Source organism: Ovis aries, chromosome 8, assembly GCF_016772045.2.
Source record: "Ovis aries strain OAR_USU_Benz2616 breed Rambouillet chromosome 8, ARS-UI_Ramb_v3.0, whole genome shotgun sequence".
NCBI classification, from domain to species: Eukaryota; Metazoa; Chordata; class Mammalia; order Artiodactyla; family Bovidae; genus Ovis; species Ovis aries.
In genome coordinates, this window is record NC_056061.1 from 34,010,627 (window position 1) to 34,033,517 (window position 22,891).

Here is a 22,891-nt window from a genome sequence, read left to right on the forward strand (position 1 = left end):
TTGCATATTTCAGTTCTGTTCAGTTCAGTTCAGTCGCTCAGTCGTGTCTGACTCTTTGCGACCCCATGAACTGCAGCGTGCTAGGCCTCTCTCTCCATCACCAACTCCTGGAGTCCACCCAAACCCATATCCATTGAGTCGGTGATGCCATCCAACCATCTCATCCTCTGTCGTCCCCTTCTCCTCTTGCCCTCAATCTTTCCCAACATCAGGGTCTTTTCAAATGAGTCAGCTCTTGCATATTTACTTGATTATTTTCTTTTTTGAATAACTGCTTTATAGTTTCATAGTGTGAAGTTAAATAGCTCTAAGTACATTTTACGTATTTATTTGTTTATTTTGGTTTTGGCTTCTACAGATTTCTGTTTTGAACTTATAGCTTTTTCAGCAGGTCTAATATTGTGAAATTCTCAAGTTATTTTTTGAGAAGACTTCACAAGACATTCTCGTTTGGAAGACTGGGCTAACGGTTGCAGCAGAAAAGGAGGAGCAGTTCATTGAGCATCAGAGGCCTAGGCTAAATCCCTTCCTACTTGGAGGAAGCTGGGCAAGGTGATCTACATTTTTGGTCTTATTTTTTCTTATATACAATTTGGGCACATTTAATATACCTTTCACTTAAAGATCCATTGGGTGCAGCAAGTTATATAATGCAAACCTATGAATAGTTTGAGTATTTGAAAGCTCTCTAAAATATTAGTTGCTTTCATCTACATTTCTTATGTATATTGATGCTTCTAACTCTATACTTATTTTAGATCTTCAAAAATAACACATTTCATCTCTGTCTAAATAGAAAGTGGAGATATAACAGAAAAGTTCTAAGGCACTAAGTTTCCAAAATGTTTAATATTTTTTCATATTTCATAAATGCATCTATTTATGAATGATTATTCAAACAACAACATATTTGGTGCTGTTAATGGACTAGTTACACTATTTGATCAAAAGAGTTAAGCTAGTTGTATATGCAGATACGTTACCAGTTTTATTTAACATAATTTTGAAAGACTTAATTTTCAGTTGTTTTCTTTATAAGTCTTATTAATAGAAGAAAACATTGCTAACATGATATAGCAAATATTTTCTATTAATAGTATTAGAAATACTTTTGTTAACCAAATTTTTTTCTGAAAAAATTTTCTCCATATCTTTATGGAGATAAAGAAATGCTTATTTGTTTATTGTTAAGATTGCAGCTCAGGAAAGAAACACAGATTCCAGAAACACTTGAATCATGTTTCCATCAGACTACAAAACACAGTAATCTTACAAATGCAAAACCTCAAGGCCACAGCTAGTTATATGAGCTTTTTGTCAATAATCATGATTGGAGCTGGTAGTAAGAGTACTTGTTAAAAAAGGTTTGGTTAAGGTCTGAATGGTTACATAGTTTCAAGGGGGACTTTGAGACCACAAGATTGAAGCTAGAAGACAATCTTCTAAAAAAAATGGCTTAGCCTGTTCTTGAGAGCTATGGTGCAAGTCTGAAAGTTTTCATTAGTGTAGGAAGGGGTCTGAGGCCAGATTCTCAAAGGCTGCCCAAATCCACTTTGTATGCCTGAACTTATTCCATTCTGATTTCCATCTGTCATCACTTGTAAACTATGCTGCTGCTGCTCCTAAGTCACTTCAGTAGTGTCTGACTCTGTGCAACGCCATAGACAGAAACCCATCAGGCTCCTCTGTCCATGGGATTTTCCAGGCAAGAGTACTGGAGTGGGTTGCCATTGCCTTCTCCATGTATAACTATAGGCAAATTAAAAAGTTATAATATCAATGTTGTTCAGTCACTAAGTCATGTCCAATTCTTTGTGATATCATAACTGTGACACACAAGGCTTCCCAGTCATTCACTATCTCCTGGAGTTTTCTCAAACTCATGTCCATCGAGTCAGTGATGCCATCCAACCATCTCTTCCTCTATTGTCCCCTTCTCCTCCTGCCTTCAATCTTTCCCAGCATCAGGGTCTTCTCAATGAGTCAGCTTTTCACATCAGGTGACCAAAGTATTGGAGCTTTAGCTTCAGCATAAGACCATCCAATGAACACCCAGGACACATATCCTTTAGGATTGACTGGTTTGATCTCCTTGCAGTCCAAGGGACTCTCAAGAGTCTTCTCCAACACCACAGTTTAAAAGCATCAATGCTTTAGTGCTTAGCCTTCTTTAGCGTCCAACTCTCACATCTGTACATGACTATTGGAAAAACCAAAGGTTTGACTATTCAGACCTTTGTCAACAAAGTGATGTCTCTGCTTTTTAATATGCTATCCATATTTGTCCACAGGGTCAAAAAGAGTTGGACATGACTGAAGTGACTGAACATGCACACACACATATCTACCATCCTTAGGCTGCAAGAGCCACGCTGTTAACTGAATTTTGCCAAAGCATGGTAGTGGACTAGTGTGCCCACTTTGATGTTGGTGGATAGGAGTAGGTTCTTGAGGTAACTACAACTTTCATGCAAAGATGGGCACAATAAAGGACAGAAATGGTATGGACCTAACAGAAGCAGAGGATATTAAGAATAGGGGGCAAGTATACAGAGAAGAACTATACAAAAAAGTCTTAATGATCCAGATAACGACAATGTTGTGGTCACTCATCTAGAGCCAGATATAATGGAATGTGAAGTCAAGTGGGCCTTAGGAAACATCACTACGAACAAAGCTAGTGGAGGTGATGGAATTCCAGTTGAGGTATTTCAAATCCTGAAAGATGATGCTGTGAAAGTGCTGCACTCAATATGCCAGCAAATGTGGAAAACTCATCAGTGGCCACAGGACTGGAAAAGGTCAGTTTTCATTCCAATCCCAAAGAAAAGCAATGCCAAAGAATGCTCAAACTGCCACACAATTGCACTCATCTCACACACTAGTAAGTAATGCTCAAAATTCTCCAAGCTAGTCTTCAACAATACATGGACTGTGAACTTCCAGATGCTCAAGCTGATTTTAGAAAAGGCAGAGGAACCAGAGATCAAATTGCCAACATCCTCTGGATCATGGAAAAAACAAGAGAGGTCCAGAAAAACATCTATTTCTGCTTTATTGACTATGCCAAAGCCTTTGACTGTGTGGATCACAAGAAACTGTGGAAAATTCTCAGAGAGATGGGAATACCAGACCACCTGACCTGCCTCTTGAGAAACCTATATGCAGGTCAGGAAGCAACAGTTAGAACTGGACATAGAACAACAGACTGGTTCCAAATAGGAAAAGGAATACGTCAAGGCTGTATATTGTCACCCTGCTTGTTTATCTTATATGCAGAGTATGTCATGGGAAATGCTGGGCTAGATGAAGCACAAGCTGGAATTAAGATGGCTGGTAAAAATATCGATAACCTCAGATATGCAGATGACACCACCCTTCTGGCAAAAAGTGAAGAACTATAGAGACTCTTGATGAAAGTGAAATAGAGTGAAAAAGTTGGCTTAAAGCTCAACATTCAGAAAATGAAGATTATGGCATCTGGTCCCATCACTTCATGGGAAATAGATGGAGAAACTGTGGAAACAGTGGCTGAATTTATTTTTTGGGCTCCGAAACCACTCCAGATGGTGAGTGTAGCCATGAAATTAAAAGATGCTTACTCCTTGGAAGGCAAGTTATGACCAACTTAGACATCATATTTAAAAACAGAGACATTATTTTGTCGACAAAGGTCAGTCTAGTCAAGGCTATGGTTTTTCCAGTAGTCATGTATAGATGTGAGAGTTGGACTATAAAGAAAACTGAGAGCTGAAGAATTGATTCTTTTGAACTGTGGTGTAGGAGAAGACTCTTGAGTGTCCCTTGGACTGCAAGGAGATCCAACTATTCTATCCTATAGGATATCTGTCCTGGGTGTTCATAGGAAAGACTGAGGCTGAAGCTGAAAACTCCAATACTTTGGCCACCTGATGTGAAGAGCTGACTCATTGGAAAAGACCCTGATGCTGGGAAAGATTGAGAGCAAGAGGAGATGGGACAACAGAGGATGAGATTATGGTTGGACAGCGTCAGCAACTCAATGGAGATGGGTATGTGTAGACTCCCGCAGTTGGTGATGGATAGGGAGGCCTGGTGTACTGTGGTTCATGGGGTCACAAAGAATCGGACATGACTGAGCAACTGAACTGAATTGAGTGATGACCTAGAGTTTGCAATACACATTTAAAACACATCCAATTTTCTTTCAAATAACACTTTCCACTCAGAGGAGAGGTGTGAGTTACTCAGCTACAACCCATTCCAATCATCCCATTGATGTAGTGGATGTGGTAGCAAAAAAGAAAATTGAGAAACTCTTGTGAAGTTCACAGTCAATAGGCACAACCTCTTTGAAATACTAAGACTTATTCAGATTATTGCTGAGAGGGACTGGGGGCAGGAGGAGAAGGGGACGACAGAGGATGCAATGGCTGGATGGCATCACTGACTTGATGGACATGAGTCTGAGTGAACTCCAGGAGTTGGTGATGGACAGGGAGGCCTGGCGTGCTGCGATTTATGGGATCGCAAAGAGTCGGACACGACTGAGAGACTGAACTGAACTGAACTGAATCAGATTATAGACTGCTTCACCTCCCTCCACACCTTACAACCACATTACAAAAGCCTACTTAGGAAAGCTCTTTTATTCAGTATCTAGCTGTAGCTGAACTTCCTAGGTGGCATTAGTGGTAAAGAATCTGCCTGCCAATGCCAGGAGACACAAGAGAGGCAGATTTGATCCTGGGTTGAGAGCATCACTTGGAGAAGGAAATGGCAACCCACTTCAGTATTCTTGCCTGGGAAATCCCATGGACAATGAAGCCTATCAGGCTGCAGTCCATGGGGTTGCAAAGAGTTGGGCACAACTGAACAACTGAGTTCATATACATGCACACGCACACACATGTGCATACACACACAAACACACACAGCTGTACCCAGTACTGCTACTGCTGCTAAGTCGCTTCAGTCGTGTCTGACTCAATGTGACCCCATAGATGGCAGCCCATCAGGCTCCCCTGTCCCTGGAATTTTCCAGGCGAGAACACTGGAGTGGGTTGCCATTGCCTTCTCCAGTGCATGAAAGTGAAAAGTGAAAGTGAAGTTGCTCAGTCGTATCTGACTCTTTGCAACCCCATGGACTGCAGCCTACCAGGCTCCTCCGTCCATGGGATTTTCCAGGCAAGAGTATTGGAGTGGGTTGCCATTGCCTTCTCCATGTACCCAGTACAGCTTTCAACAAAATTGCAAGCATACTAAAACCTGAAGAAAAAAGAAGTGTGTGCAGGGAGAGAAACAGTTTGAAGAGACAGAACAACCATTACAACCAGATAAAGCAGGGTTGTTGGAGTTACCAGACTGAGAATTTAGAACAGCTTTTATTAATATGATAGAAACTCTAATGGATAAAGTAGACAGTGTGCAAAAACAGATGTAAGTAGAGGGATAGAAACACTAAGAAAGTACTGAAAGAAATGCTGTAATAGAAATGGAGAGTGACTTCTTAGGGCTTATGGTAGACCAGACCATCTCAAGAAAGAATCCTTGAGCTTAAGTACATCCAGGAGACACTGACAAATTTAGGATGCTTGGGGCTGGTGCACTGGGATGACCCAGATAGATGATATGGGGAGGGAGGTGGGAGGGGGGTTCAGGGTTGGGAACTCATGTACACCTGTGGTGGTTTCATGTCAATGTATGGCAAAACCAATACAGTATTGTAAAGTAAAAAAATAAAATTTAAATTAAAAAATAAATAAAAGCAAGGATAAAAAGACTGAAATAAACAAAAAACAAATAGAATATCCAAGGATTGTAGGACCTCTGGAAAGGTATATCATACATGTAATGGGAGTGTCAGAAGGGGAAAAAAAAAAAAAAGGAACAGAGGAAGTATTTGAAGTAATAGTGAGTGATAATTTTCCAAATGAACATCAAACACCAAATAAGGGATTCAAGATGTTCAGGAAATGAAAGCCACATAAAAACCTCTCCACTCACTCCTTGCCCCACCCCCTCATTCAAAACCTAAGCCTAAGCTTATCACATTCAAATTACAGAAAATCAAAGATAAGTAATAGAAGCATGAAGAAAGGTGGGGGGGGGGGGTGGTAGGAGGGACACCTTACCTATAGAATTGCAAGGATAAAAGTTACATCTGCCCACAATGCAGGTTACCCAAGTTCAATCTCTGGGTCAGGAAGATTCCCTGGAGAAAGTCATGGCAACCTGCTGTAGTATTCTTGCCTGGAAAATTCCTTGGACAGAGGAGCTTGGCAGGCTACTGTTCATGGGGTCGCAAACAGTCAGACACGACTGCATGGCTAACAACCAAAGCCAGCCTAGCTTCTTTTTCTTACTGTTCTGAACAAATAAGGAGAGTAGAGCAGACTTCCTGGTGGGTTTGGGTTTTTCACACCCGCCATGATCATGAGCCACCATGAGCCACAATCACCAGTACTTACATGCCACCGTGAGTTTCTAAACTCAAGCTTCCCTCAGAAACTCTGCTTCTGCAGAGAGAAGAATTCACCTAGCTTCTGACACAAGTTCACTTTCTGGTTCCCTCCTCTCCTATAATCTCACTGTTTGCTATAAAATAGGCTATAGATATAATTCACATGTCAAAGATGCCTGGGTTATCCAGACTTCTCTGAATGCTTTCCCTGAACTGCAGATTTGCACATTTCATCTCAAACTCTCTACTTGATAGTTAATATGGTTTTCTAAGTTAAAATATATTGCACCTACAATTTATACAATATTTTCTATAATACCTGCTTCTCTTAGTTTTCCCTACCAGTTAAATATTTTTTGGCCTGTTGTTTAAACCAAGTTACTAGGTGTATAGTGGTTACCTCAAGAACCTACTCCTGTCCACCAAGATTGAAGCAAACACACTAGTCAACTACCATGCTTCAGCAAAATTCAGTCCACTTTAGATTGTGGCTCTTTAGTCTAAGAATGGTAGATATGCATGCTCAGTAACTTCAGGTGTGTCCAACTCTGTGATCCTATGGAATGTAGTCCACCAAGCTCTTCTGTCCATGGGATTCTACAGGCAAGAATACTAGAGTGCAATTTATGATAATTATTCAGCTCACCCAAGCTGAAATGAAGATGTCTGGGAGAAGTAGCAACAACCTCAGATATGCAGATGATATCACTTTAATGGTAGAAAGTGAAGAGAAACTAAAGAGCCTTTTGATGAAAGTAAAAGAGTCAAGAGTGAAAAAGGTTGCTTAAAATTCAACATTCAAAAAGTTAAGATCATGGCATCCAGTCCATCATGGACTATGTGATGAATGGTGATCTTTTACTCTTACCTAGTTTGTTTCACTTTTTCTATTTCATATTCAGTGCTCCCATTTCATTAGTTTGTGTTTTCCAATTTCTATACCTCTTCTTTTTTTTTAATGTCTTTTTTTCAAGCCTTTATCAACAATAGTAGAAAAGCTTTTGTATACATATATAAATAATATGTATAATATATATATTAGAAAACATGAATTTTTGCCCAACAAAAAATTGTATGACATTTTGATTCCACTTGTTTGTGACATTTTGATTCCACTTATGAATAGAATGCTAGATTTCTAATCAAAAGTAGATATGCAACAAGCAATAAAGGTTTACTGTATAGCACAGGGAAGTATAGCTAGCATCTTGTAATAACCTATAATGGAAAATAATCTAAAAAATAATATACATGTATATGCATAACTGAGTGACCTTGCTGTGCACCTGAAACATTGTAAGTCAACTACACTTGAAAAATGTATATTAAGAAAAAATATAATATGCTAACAGAGGAGAGAAAATTGAATCATATAAGATTATTAATTTAATTGAAAAAAAATAGAAAATAAGTGAAATGTAAAAATAGGAACAAATGATAAGGGCAATAAATTTAAAAGAGTAATAAAAATGGTTGATATTAGTTCAAATATATTAATAATCATCTAACTTTCAGTTGTTCAAATATACCAATTAAAAGACCGGCTGTCAGAGTGGATCAATAAAAGAGACCCAAACATATACTGTCTACAAGAAACCCACTTTAAATATAAAAATACATATAAATTATAGGTAAAGTAAAGGAGAAAATCATGCCATACTAACACAATCAAAAGAAAGCAGGAATAGCTATATTAATTTTAGACTGTGAAGACTTCAGAGCAAGGAAAGTTTTCAGGGGTAAAGTGTAGCATACTTTAATGATAAGGAGTCAATTCTTCGAGGAGACATAAAAATCCTTACGCATATTTGACTAACAAACAAGGATCAAAATATGAGAGGGAAAAACAAATATAATGGCAAGGAGAAATAGATGAATCAAATATTAAAGCTGATGATTCCAATATCCACTATCAATAATAGACAAATTCAGTTCAGTTCAGTCTCTCAGTTGTGTTTGACTCTTTGCAACCTCATGAATTGCAGCACGCCAGGCCTTCCTGTCCATCACCAACTCCCGGAGCTCACTAAAACTCATGTCCATCGAGTCGGTGATGCCATCCAGCCATCTCATCCTCTGTCGTCCCCTTCTCCTGCCCTCAATCCCTCCCAGCATCATAGTTTTTTTTCCAATGAGTCAACTCTTTGCATGAGGTGGCCAAAGTATTGGAGTTTCAGCTTTAGCATCAGTCCTTCCAATGAACACCCAGGACTGATCTCCTTTAGGATGGATTGGTTGGATCTCCTTGCAGTCCAAGGGACTCTCAAGAGTCTTCTCCAACACCACAACTCAAAAGCATCAATTCTTCAGCACTCAGCTTTCTTCACAGTCCAACTCTCACATCCATACATGACCACTGGAAAAACCACAGCCTTGACTAGATGGACCTTTGTTGGCAAAGTAATGTCTCTGTTTTTGAATATGCTATCTAGGTTGGTCATGACTTTTCTTCCAAGGAGTAAGCATCTTTTAATTTCATGGCTGCAGTCACCATCTGCAGTGATTTTGGAGCCCCCAAAAATAAAGTCTGACACTGTTTCCACTGTTTCCCCATCTACTTCCCATGAAGTGATGGGACCAGATGCCATGATCTTCGTTTTCTGAATGTTGAGCTTTAAGCCAATTTTTCCACTCTCTTCTTTCACTTTCATCAAGAGGCTTCTTAGTTCCTCTTCACTTTCTGCCATAAGGGTTGTGTCATCTGCATATCTGAGGTTATTAATATTTCTCCCGGCAATCTTGATTTTAGCTTGTGCTTCTTTCAGCCCAGCATTTCTCATGATGTACTCTGCATAAAAGTTAAATAAGCAAGGTGACAATATTCAGCCTTGACGTACCCCTTTTCCTATTAGGTGTAAGAAACGCCGCGGGAAGAAAGAGCCACCTCTAGGGACCGTTGGTGAAGGCCTTTATTGGGCAGTCGCTCTCGGGCAGAACTCCCGGGGGTGGGTGAGCAAGGAGACAAAGGGAGTCTGCAAGGTAGGAGGGGTGAGGAAAGGTTTTATAGCTAGGGCTGGGTTCCCATATAAGGAAGAAAGCACGGGTTTCAGCGGTGTCTACGGGCTCCGTGTCGGCTTCCTGATTGGATGGATTGGTTGTCGGCCCGCCTCCTGGGCTTGTCTGCGGCTCTCTGCCGGGACATGTCCCGACATGTCCGACCTTGCCCTTACCTTTCATCCCGGCCTTTTTGATATAGGACAAGGGACGCCGATTCTCTCTGGCTACTTCCTGCTGAACGGGGGTGACGAGGGGTAGGGTATGGCCGGGATGACAGGGGGCGTCTGCCGTTAATCTTGCAACGGAGTGCTTGTTGGGAGCCCTTGGTACTGCTGTCGCAGCACCATCAGCTGGACCGTGTTGAGCCATTGTTTGATGAAGGCCCAAAGCTTATTTAGGATACAGGGCCCGAAAGTCAGGAGCAGCAGGAGAATGATGATCGGTCCCACTAGGGAAGATAACAAAGTTGTCAGCCAAGGGGAGCTCTGGGAGCTCTGGAACCAGGATTCGAACCAGCCCTGCTGGGCCTCTCTCTCTCTCTCGCCTTTTGCCTTCCTTCCTGGCAGTTTCTGCCTTTATCTCTCTCTCTTTTCCTTCGATTCTGTCTCTTTTCTGCTTCTCTGCCTTGCTTTCCTTTCTCTTCTGTCACACTCTCTAATTCCTTTCTGTCTCTCACTCTTTAAGTTTCAGTCTTTCTCTTCCTTCCTTCCCTCACTCTCTCCACCACTCTATCTCTCTCTCCTACTTTCTTTTGCTTTCTCTCCTTTTTGCTCTTCAAATCTTCTCTTTCCTTTCTCTGACTTTCTTTTGCTCTCTCTGACTTTCTCCTCTTTCCTTCTCTGGTTCCATTTCCCCTGGTTCTTTCCTTCCCTCGTCTCCCTTCCCTTTTCTGCGTCTCCTCCTCTCTGCCCTACTCCTTCTGTCCTCTCTCTCTGTTGCTCTCCCTAATGTCTTCCTCCCTCTCCTCTTAATAAAAGATTTGGACGGTGGTTTCTCAGTCACTCAGGAATCGGCGACAGAGGGGTTCGGGTAATGGTCTGTTTGGTTGGCCCTGTGAGGGTGGAGCGGTAGGAGTGACCGGGAGGAGGGGTCGGGGCCAGGGCCACCCCTGTCTCTGGGAGACCCAGGGGAGCTCGTTTGAGTCGGGTTAGGTGGTACCAGGGCTCATGTCCCAGGAGTTTGGCTGCTGTAGGAGTGGTGAGGATTACAGTATGGGGTCCCGTCCAGCGAGGCTGTAGTGGGCGGGGACTCAGGGTTTTAGCAGTACCTGATCTCCTGGTGCTAGAGGCCAGGTGGGCCCCTTGTCGTCTGCCGGTTGTGGCAGGACCTGATCTGCGTGTTCCCTCAGCAAGGATCGTAGGAGGGAGAAGAGGCGGAGGAACCCCACGAGTGGGGGAGCCTCTCCCTCGGGGAGGTGAGTCAGGAGATAGGGCCTGCCGTAGAGCAGTTCAAAAGGGGTCAAACCTGTTTTGGAGTGTGGTGTGGTGCGAATGTGAGTAAGAGCCAGAGGAAGGAGGTCGACCCAAGATAGCCGCAGTTCTGAGGCTAGCTTGGTCAGATGTGTCTTGATGATGCCGTTCACCCGCTCTACCTTGCCTGATGATTGGGGTCGATAGGGGATGTGAAGATGCCAGCCGATACCTAGGGCCGTAGCCACCTGCTGAGAGATCTGTGAGATAAATGCAGGCCCATTGTCAGACTGGAGAGAGTTTGGCAACCCAAATCTGGGAATGAGATGGGCCGTCAAGACCTCCGCCACTGCCACTGCCGTCTCCCGGGCTGTGGGGAAGGCCTCGACCCATCCTGAAAAGGTGTCCACCAAGACGGCGGTAGGTACAATGTCTGGGCATGTGGGTGAAGTCTATCTGCCAATCCTGCCCAGGCATATGTCCCCTAGAGGTGGCTCTTTCTTCCAGCGGCGTTTCTTACATTAGGCAGGTAAAAATAAGATATGGACACAGTTGAATTCAACAGCACATCAATCAACTGCATATAATTACCACCTATGGACTACTCCAAGCTTCCCAGTGGCTCAGCAGTAAAGAATCCATCTGTGATGCAGGAGACCTAAGAGACACAGGTTCAATCCCTGGGTCAGGAAGACCCCCTGGAAGAGGAAATGGCAACCCACACAACTATGCTTGCCTGAAAAATCCCATGGACAAAGGAACCTATTGGGCTACAGTCCATAGTGTTGCAAAGAGTTGGACACGAGTGACTGAGAGTGCACACACACACACACACACACACACACACACACACAGCTGTTTCCAATACAGCTTTCAACAAAAATTCAGAGAAGGCAATGGCAACCCACTCCAGTACTCTTGCCTGGAAAATCCCAGGGACCAAGGAGCCTGGTAGGCTGCAGTCCATGGGGTCACTAAGAGTTGGACACGACTGAGCATCTTCACTTTCACTTTTCACTTTCATGCATTGGAGAAGGAAATGGCAACCCACTCCAGTGTTCTTGCCTGGAGAATCCTAGGGACAGGGGAGACTCGTAGGCTGCCGTCTATGCGGTCACACTGAGTCAGGCACAACTGAAGCGACGTAGCACCATGGCTAGAGTCGATAGGGTTGCAAAAGGTCAGACACAATTGAACTCTGGCATAGACTTCTTCACTCTGCAACACAAAGAGAAAATGAGTCTTGAGGAAAAGCATTTTATTTTGAAGACTGTAGAGATCCCAGTTACCACAAAGAGTTCTAAATAAGAATATACATATTTTCCAATTTTTTGGCTTAAAATGTGTACCTGGACTAGAGTTTCTGGACCATTTGTAGTTCTGTTGACAGCCCCTCCTCTTGGCATATCATAAACATAAATACTTGCCAAACACACCCTGCAGAAGTTTGGATTACCTCTGTTGGGTGAAATTCATCTGAAGATTTCCTTTAAATTCTTATATATCACTGAAAAAAAATGGTGAGAACAAAGAACACTTGCTTCAACACAACTCAGCTGTTGGGAATGAATTTAAATGTTGGTTCCAGGAAATTCATACCCAGTAGATGAGACACAAAACCAATAAATAACATTACTGTTTACTTATTTGAGATTTTTTTCATACAAGATTATCCATGCAAAAATTTTCACAGCTGGCAAATGGTTCTGTTATCAGATATTCCTCAAGACCCTCATTTTACCATTTCTAATTATCCTATGAACTTTACCAATTCTTAAGCCCTTCCTTGAAAGGTTTCTCTTCGTCATGCCAAGGTCTCAAAATCTTATGAATACCCTATCCTATATTACTTCGTTTGAAAAACTACTAAGATTGTCAAAGTGTTGTTTTTCCAAGCTGCAGTAATTTTTATAAACCCAACTTTGCTGACAGAGGTTTTCCTGATGCTCCATGTTTTAGTTGACATGCTTGATGTTATATTACAGAAACCAAAACAGTCAAACACAAAAATCTATCTGAAAGTTGAAAAATCAGATACAGATACTCCCTCCCCCTCCAAAAAAAGTATAAATTTAATGATTTAATGTAGAATACCACAAAATAGTTATATAATATGAATAGCAATAGCAAAGCAAATGTTTATAGAGTATGTGTATGCTCAAATTTAAAAATAAACTTTAAAATGTTAACATATCTGGATAGTTTCATCATCTGAAACTTTAAGTTAACAACATTTTTCTCAGTTAAGCTATAGAGTAGTATATATTACTAATGCCTTTTATTTTTAACAATTTTATTTTACTTTATTTATCATAATTTATATGGAGAAATATTATTCCTTATTCCTGACTACTAAAAATGCAGTTATTTGAGTGCAAACCAAAATGTTAATAAAGGAAATAAAAGTGTAAGGGTGAACTTTGGATTATTAATAATTACCCCATATTGTCTGAGAAAGGTTTACACTATATTATTTTTAAAATTAAATATTCAGAGATGTAGTTAACACTTAAAATGAATATATACCTATGTATGCATAGAAAAATAATTGTATTCTTGTATACTTGTCTACATGTAGGCATACATATTTTAATATTTTTCTATCTCAAGCTAAGATTTAATATCTAATATATTAATCCTAAAATGTACAAACAGGCAGATTATATTTCTATGGTACAATATGGTATCAAAATCAAAATAAGTGACAAGAAAATACACGATTAAAAAATTAGTTAAACCATACGATTTTATTTTGTAATTCTTGCTGATAGAACATTTTTCTGGTATTCTACAAAAGCTTAAATGACCTTGGATGAGAAAAAGAAACTGGAAAGTAAATCCTGTCATGTTTAGTTTCACAGCTATATAAAAAAGTAATCAAATGTCAGCATAACAGCTTGCACACTAACAATATCTAGTCCCAGTAAAGTGTTTGGAGTGCTACACTAAATTACTGGATACTGATTTTTACCAGACTTGATTTTTCTCCTTGAGAGATTTGATAGAATCATCAGACTCAATAAAATTTTATGAGCCCTAACTCTATTTTTTATTCTAGTTCAAAATTTCAACTTATTTTACTTCTGACTATGAAATATATGAAACCAAAAAATTTCCAATAATTGGGATAGTTGAAGAAGTCTTTTTTCTATAGTTGTATTTTCTTCTTTTAATAGTAATAAAATATATCAGCAACACACAAGAACTCCCATGCTGTCCTGGGGAGAACACATACAGGAAATATTTGTTTGTGATAAGGCAGTTCATAAAGAAAACCGTGATGAAAATTTCTACATAATAGAACTCAGATTTTTAATACATTAAAATCAAGAGATATTTTGTTGGAAAGGTTGAAGGCAAAGCAGATGACACCAGAGGATGAGATCGTTAGATAGGATCAGTGAACATGAATTTGAGCAAACTCCTGGAGATAGTGAAGGACAGAGGAGTCTGGAGGGTTACAGTCCATGTGGCTGCAAAGATTTGGACACAACTTAGCGACTGAACAATAACAACATCTCTAAACTGGAAAATTAATACTCAGTGTAATCACAAACATGAAGATTTATAAATCAAATTAAGGCAATTAAATTATAATACCAATTAGCAACAATTTTAGAATCTCATCATAGTTTTTGTATTTGTCACATGTTATCTACACCACACTAATACTAATTTAAATTTTTCCATAGTAGGCTATTGATAGTTATTTGAATAAATTATTAAATTTCACATGTAAAACAAAATAATAACAATAGGAAATATTTACTATTTAAAAAATCAATGGCATTTATATAAGCAAACAAAAGGGAAAATCATATAATTATTTACTTAAACAGAACAATATTTTGATAAAATATAGAATAATATTTTGATAAAATCTATTACAATAGTTAAGCTTTAAGGGAGTTTTTTTTAACCTACTTTCTATATATTCTCTCATTAGCTATCAATAATGCCATTTTGTGTCTTACTTCCTTTTCCTAGAATACAGTTTATAAAAATATTGTCAATATATTATACACCTAAAACTAGTATTGTAAATCAACTATACTTCTACTGGTTTAATGAGGCATATGGTCCATTCTTACATTTGAGTTCTGTTGGAGAATAATATGAAAACTTAATTTGTGTATATATATATGTACATATATATATTCATAAGAAATGCTAAATGTTTTTTATTATTATTCATGTGTCTATGAATTAAACTATTCCAATATAATTAGTTATCCCATCTTAGATGCCTCATCCATAAATTGTTGAAACTGAAAGCTGTGATTTTCATTTTCATTTTGAAGATTTAAATATTTTGTTTGTCTGAGTTAGGTAATTAAGAGCATTTCCATTTAAAACAATCTTTTTTTCTTATGCATAGTGAATTAACTTGTGTGACAAATAAGATCTTGATATCTTTTCAGTGTTTTGATCACTTACATGATTTGGATATATATATATATAGAGAGAGAGAGAGAGAGAGAGAGAAAGAGAGAGAGAGAGAGATTTTAAAATTTATAAACCACATTTCTTACTTGAAAATTTGAAATACTAGTAACAGTATCTTAGCATTGCTATGAGAATCAAGTAAAATAAAGTATATAAAAGCATGTTGCTTAATACCTGACATAATAACCATACAACACATGTTGGTATTACCATTAATATTATAACTGTGTTGTAAAAAATAAATGTGATAGGTACTAAAATATATGCATAAATTATTACTGTAATAAAAATAACAAAAAGCCTTTATCAATAGACCTTATGCAGAGGTTTTCACTGTATGCTGAATACTTAACAAGTGTGGACGTGGAATGATTTATCATGCACTGTATATTATATGATCTCTAATCCTGAAAGATGATGCTGTGAAAGTGCTGCACTCAATATATCAACAAATTTGGAAAACTCAGCAGTGGCCACAGGACTGGAAAAGGTCAGTTTTCGTTCCAATACCAAAGAAAGGCAATGCCAAACACTGCTCAAACTACCGCACAATTGCACACATCTCACACGCTAGTAAAGTAATGCTCAAAATTCTCCAAGCCACGCTTCAGCAACAAGTGAACTGTGAACTTCCAGATGTTCAAGCTGATTTTAGGAAAGGCAGAGAAACTAGAGATCAAATTGCCAACATCCACTGGATCATGGAATAAGCAAGAGAGTTCCAGAAAAACATCTACTTCTGCTTTATTGACTATGCCAAAGCTTTTGACTGTGTGGATCACAATAAACTGTGGAAAATTCTCAGAGAGATGGGAATACCAGACCACCTGACCTGCCTCTTGAGAAATCTGTATGCAGGTCAGGAAGCAACAGTTAGAACTGGACATGGAACAACAGACTGGTTCCAAATAGGAAAAGGAGTATGTCAAGGCTGAATATTGTCACCCTGCTTATTTAACTTCTATGCAGAGTACATCATGAGAAACGCTGGACTGGAAGAAACACAAGATGGAATCAAGATTGACAGGAGAAATATCAATCACCTCAGATATGCAGATGACACCACCCTTATGGCAGAAAGTGAAGAGGAACTAAAAACCTCTTGATGAAAGTGAAAGAGGAGAGTGAAAAAGTTGGCTTACAGCTCAACATTCAGAAACCAAAGATCATGGCATCCGGTCCCATCACTTCATGGCAAATATGTGGGAAAACAGTGGAAACAGTGTCAGACTTTATTTTGGGGCGCTTCAAAATCACTGCAGATGGTGACAGCAGCCATGAAATTAAAAGACGCTTACTCCTTGGAAGAAAAGTTATGAGCAACCTAGATAGCTTATTCAAAAGCAGAAACATTACTTTGCTGACTAAGGTCCATCCAGTCAAGGCTATGGTTTTTCCTGTGGTCATGTATGGATGTGAGAGTTGGACTGTGAAGAAGGCTGAGCACAGAAGAATTGATGCTTTTGAACTGTGGTGTTGGAGAAGACTCTTGAGAGTCCCTTGGACTGCAAGGAGATCCAACCTGTCCATTCTGAAGGAGATCAGCCCTGGGATTTCTTTGGAAGCAATGATGCTAAAGCTGAAGCTCCAGTACTTTGGCCACTTCATGCGAAGAGTTGACTCATTGGAAAAGACTTTGATGCTGGGAGGGATTGGGGGCAGGAGGGGAAAGGGATGACAGAGGATGAGATGGCTGCATGGCATCACTGACTCTATGGACGTGAGTCTGAGTGAACTCCGGGAGTTGGTGATGGACAGGGAGGCCTGGCGTGCTGCGATTCATGGGGTCGCAAAGAGTCGGACAGGACTGAGCGACTGAACTGAACTGAACTGAATGAGACTTCCTGCCATTTGAGGATACATGTTCCATTTCTTAAAAACAAATATAGCATAAACTGAAATATATGCTTAAGAAATACCATTATATGTTAAGCATGGTATTAGAAATGATGGTACAAAAGAAAGAACATGAGTTTAGAGTAAAACATGAGTTTGAATTCTTCCCATTTTCTTGAGAACTAAATTAAGTGACATGTATAAAATACTAATGTAATTTTAAGTAAAATAAAGGGTCCCCAACCCCCAGGCCACAAACCAGTACATCCTGTCATATCAGAGACAGCATTAGATTAGAAATAATGTTCACAAGGGCTCAGTGGTAAAGAATCCCCCTCCAATGCAGGAGATGTGGGTTTCATCCCTGAGTTGGGAAGATCACATAGTACAGAAAATGGCAACACATTCCAGTATTCTTATCTGGAGAATCCCATGGACAGAGGAGCCTGGATGCCTAATGTTCTTGAATCATCCTGAAACTATTCCTATTCCCCTTCCTGGTCTGTGGAAAAAATTGTCTTCTAGGAAACCAGCCTCTGGTGTCAAAGAGTTAAGGACTGCAGTTGTGTTATCAACAGGTGGTCTGTTTTTGAATCATCCCTGTTAGAATGTAATCTTTGAACACATAAGGACTTTATTCCTGTAGACCACAGGACCTGTCCTAATACTTTGCATAGAGTAAAATATTTAAGATTATTTGGAAATTCAGATCACTGATTCTTCTTAATTAACTATATGGATGCTCCAAACATATATCTAATTACATTAAATTAGTTTAGGTAGTCATGTTTGTGTGAGATAGGCTGACAAACCCCCTAGGTATATATGAGTTTCAGTGGCTCCTTTGTGATAGTATATGGGTCATTGTGCCAATGGGTGAATTTCTCGCAAATTCTCTGCATTGGGTTGATTACTTTGAAAAGTTGAGCCATTGATTGTGACAGGGCTATGACTGATTCCTAGTCAAATCTTGCTCAGATGTTCTCCATTATCCTTTTTATATCTTTTCTTCATCCTCATTTCTTCTTCCCATCCAAGATAATCTCTAGAATGGCTTAGGCTGGGGGTTCAAGTTAATGCTTCTTTAAGTCGCAAAAAGTCGCAGATAAAGAAACTTAATTACTTAGTCAAGTAGTTTCTTCCAGGTAAACATATAAAACCTTGAGGCCCAAGTTACACCTAAAAATGTGTTAATGTACATCGCTTTATATTCTGGACATCTATTTCCCAGAAACCTCATGAAGAATAGGGTTTATTCAGAGCGAGAACTCATTGGACCCAAAACCATTCCTTCTCAACACTAACTGGAAAACTTTATAATAAACTATATTAAAATATATTTTTATCCAAAAATCTTAAGCCTTAGATACTTCCAATGATTGGCACTGTGGTATTGTTGTGGGCTGATAGCTATAACTAGATATGATTATCAAGATAGAAAGACAGAATGCATACTAGGAATGTGGTATCTGCCGTTAGGAAAATACAAAATATTATTAAGCCTGAGATTGATTACTTTATGAGAAAACTAATGCATTTCATGTAATAAAGTTTATTCATCATTACTCAGGAGACATGTAAAACACCCAGGTAAGCAGTCATCAATATGGGGTCTCTTTATGCTGTCATTGCCTTGATCTTTCTTTAATCTTTTCTATATATAGATGTTATTAACATTCACCACTACAAGCAATAATTATGAAATAGTCTTCTATAGCTATCAACTATAACATACTGATCCCCCACCAAAAAAAGACACATTTTATTTCTTAGTAATCTTGGTATTCTCTTAAAAAATCGCATGCATTTAATAAACTATAGTGGGAAATAACTGAAAAAAGAATATAGATAGGCACATATCCTATGTAGTTGAATTATTTTGCTGTACAGCTGAGTCTAACACAATATTATAAAAGTCAACTGTATTCTATAAAAAGTTGCATGTATTGCAAAATCTTAATTTTACTAAAAATAAATAAATACATAAGATGTATTCCTTTTTCATCTTTACAAAACATTTATAATTACTGTTAAACATCTTAGTTTGCTTTCACATAAACCTACCTATTATACTGAAATTAATATTAATTAATTGCTTCATATGTGATTCCTATAATAATAAGACATATTCCCTAGATAGGAGGTAAAATGTTTTTTCTTAAACATTGCCATATTCTTGGGAGTTGATTTATCTAAATACTAGAATTATTGTTGTCTGAAACAGGATTAAGTAAGGTATCTTTAATATTTGTAGCTCTGACAATCCATTTATACTCTAGATAAACATTTTCTTATGTACACTTAAAAGTAAAATGGATAATTAGGAATATAATGTTGAATTTTATATCTGTATATTTTGGAGTTTTAGTTATAATGTGTGATTTTTCTCCTCTATACTTTTTGCCATTAGCCCATCTTCTATTTAAGTCACAGCATGCAATTGAGCTAGAAAATTATGAAATCATTGTAAACACAGTATGACTCCTCTAGAGAAAATATTTGTGCAAATTGAAGTAATGTACTGTTTTACCCAACAGGACATGAGATGGCTCTTTCTATTTTAGAAGTGCATAATCAGGTGTTGCTATTCATCTTAAATGTTCCTGTTGACTAAGAGGCAAGTCATTAATGAATTTATTTATAGGATTCACAGTTTGCTTTGATTTCATTTGTTTCAACTGACATTTTAGAGGTCAACTACATGACTTACTTATTTTATTACTGACTTAATACAGTAAATGTCTCACTTCTACTTAAGAAATAACAATTCACTTTCTTTATTTTGTTAACATCAGTTCAAATCATATCAGTAAAACAACATCAAAAATCATTAAAATTATTATTAACTAAAAGTAGTTGTGCTGTGCCAAAGCAGTGAGCTCTAAATGTGACTTATAGATATCAATTTAGAAATTTTATTATTTAAACAGTAGTGTTAGCAAAGTTTTTGTTATAAAGCAATAACATTTCAATGGGTAAATACATTACAGCATACAATGTTTTTAGCCCATGCTTATCCCTACTTATCTCTCAAATCCAATAATAACTAAAATAAAATTATAGAAAACATTTTTGACTATTTTTAAATGAGTTATAGCCATTTGTTCCAGACTTACTCTATACCATTGGTCATATTGATTAAGCAATTGTGATAGTCCACTATATTGGTTACCTCCAGTGAACCACAAAGAGTCACTCAGTTGTGTCCAACTCTTTGCAACCCCATGGACTGTTCATGGAATTCTCCAGGCCAGAATACTGGAGTGGGTAGCCTTTCCTTTCACCAGGGGAGCTTCCCAACTCAGGGATTGAACCCAGGTCACCCACATTGCAGGAAGATTCTTTACCAGCTGAGCCACAAGGGAAGCCTAAGAACACTGGAGTGGGTAGCCTATCCCTTCTCTAGGGGATCTTCCCAACCTAGGAATCAGAACCAGGGTCTCCAGGATTGCAGGCAGATTCTTTACCAACTGAGCTATCAGGGAAGGCCCCAGTGAACCACAGACATTCACTAGTCATGCTCTTGTGTAGCCTCTTCTAGAAACTGCAATGGGCCAGAGACTTAAGTGACAGTTGTACAATGTGCCAATACTGGGCCTAAGCTTTAAGAAGACCAAGCAGGTTCTCTAATTTTTTTGTATTCAGAACTTAGCTATTCTACTAGAGCTTCCCAATGAAAAGACCAGGTGGAGAGACTACATTTAGACAGAGATGCCTCAAAACTACTTGGAGTGAGAGAGAAATCCAACTATCTCACTGTCCCAGATGAACCAAGATTGCAGACAATATAGATAATTGCAAGCAGCTAAATGTAGCTGCTTGCATTCAGTTGAGTTCAGTCGTTCAGTCATGTCTGACTCTTTGCGACCCCATGAACCGCAGCACGCCAGGCCTCCTTGTCCATCACCAACTCCCGGAGTTCACTCAGATTCACGTCCATCAAGTCAGTGATGCCATCCAGCCATTTCATTCTCTGTCATCCCCTTCTTCTCCTGCCCCCAATCCCTCCCAGCATCAGAGTCTTTTCCAATGAGTCAACTGTTCGCATGAGGTGGCCAAAGTACTGGAGTTTCAGCTTTAGCATCATTCCTTCCAAAGAAATGCCAGGGTTGATCTCCTTCAGAATGGACTGATTGAATCTCCTTGCAGTCCAAGGGACTCTCAAGAGTCTTCTCCAACACCACAGTTCAAAAGCATCAATTCTTTGGCGCTCAGTCTTCTTCACAGTCCAACTCTCACATCCATACATGACCACTGGAAAACCATAGCCTTGACTAGACGGACCTAGTCGGCAAAGCAATGTCTCTGCTTTTGAATATACTATCTAGGTTGCTCATAAGTTTTCTTCCAAGGAGTAAGCATCTTTTAATTTCATGGATGCAATCACCATCTGCAGTGATTTTGGAGCCCAAGAAAATAAAGTCTGACACTGTTTCCACTGTTTTCCCACATATTTGCCATGAAGTGATGGGACCGGATGCCATGATCTTTGGTTTCTGAATGTTGAGCTGTAAGCCAACCTTTTCACTCTCCTCTTTTACTTTCATCAAGAGGCTTTTTAGTTCCTCTTCACTTAAGTGAAGAGGAACTAAAAAGCCTAGCAAATCATGCAAAACAAACTAGCAGATAAGCCAAGTACAGACTGAAGAGTTTCCAAAAATTAGATTATTATTTCGTCAACTCAATAATTGGAGCCTGGATTATTATGGAGGAAACATTAACTGTTGTAGAAATTGCAAGCAAAAAGTAGAGTGCTTTTGAACAAATCTATGCCTTAACTTTGGGATCAGACACTTGACAAAGACCCAAAGAAAACTGTTTGTGAAAGGTTGGAATAGCAGTGGCAAAATTGCTGATTTCCAGGCAGACTATAAAAGTGCCAAATAGTTTCTTCTAGCTACCTCTAAATGAAGTCTGATTAAGTACAGGAAGAGAGAGAGAGAGGAGGTTGAGAAGGAAACGTTGGGTTTTCAAACAGAATAGAAAATAAATATAAAATAGCCAGGATTTCCTCCATTCAAAAATAAAATTATTTTTCATCTATCTTGTTTCCCAGGGAAAGAAAATCACAAATAAAAATGGCCACAGAATAAAGATCAAATTTAGGACACTGAAAGAAGAATACAGTCTCATAGTCAAGGTTATAAAAGATCAATTTGTTAAGATCTCAAAAAGGTTTAAGGGATGCTTCATAGATGCTCTAGGTGAGATAAAATGGCTTCAAAGTATCTTTAGAGAATATGAGGAACCTGTCTAGTGCTTCCTCAGAACACCATGTTTAGTTGCTCAGTAAGTCATGTCTGACTCTTTTGCGACCACAGAGACTGTAGCCCACCAAGCTCCCCTGTCCATGGGATTTTCAAGCTAGAATGCTGGAGTGGATTGGCATTTCCTTATCCAGGGGGTCTTTCTGACCCAGGTGATCAAACCCGTGTATCCTACATTGCAAGTGGATTCTTTACCCACCTAGCCATCAAGAAAGCCTATCAGGACACTATAACAGGACTTTTAAGAACTACACTGGTGCTGGTCCATAGCACCCTGACTGACAAACTGAAGCTGAAAGGGACCTTTACACAAAGATTTGTGATAGTGTTTCTCCCCCTACCCTCTCATAATCAGTTACAAGTCAGTGTAATCCAATACATAAGAAGTCCACAATATTTTAAAGAAATTGTGCCATGTGGACTAGAGTACAGCTTTTAACTTCAAAATTTAAAAAAGCCTTTGGATTCAAAAACAACTTGGCACATCACATTCA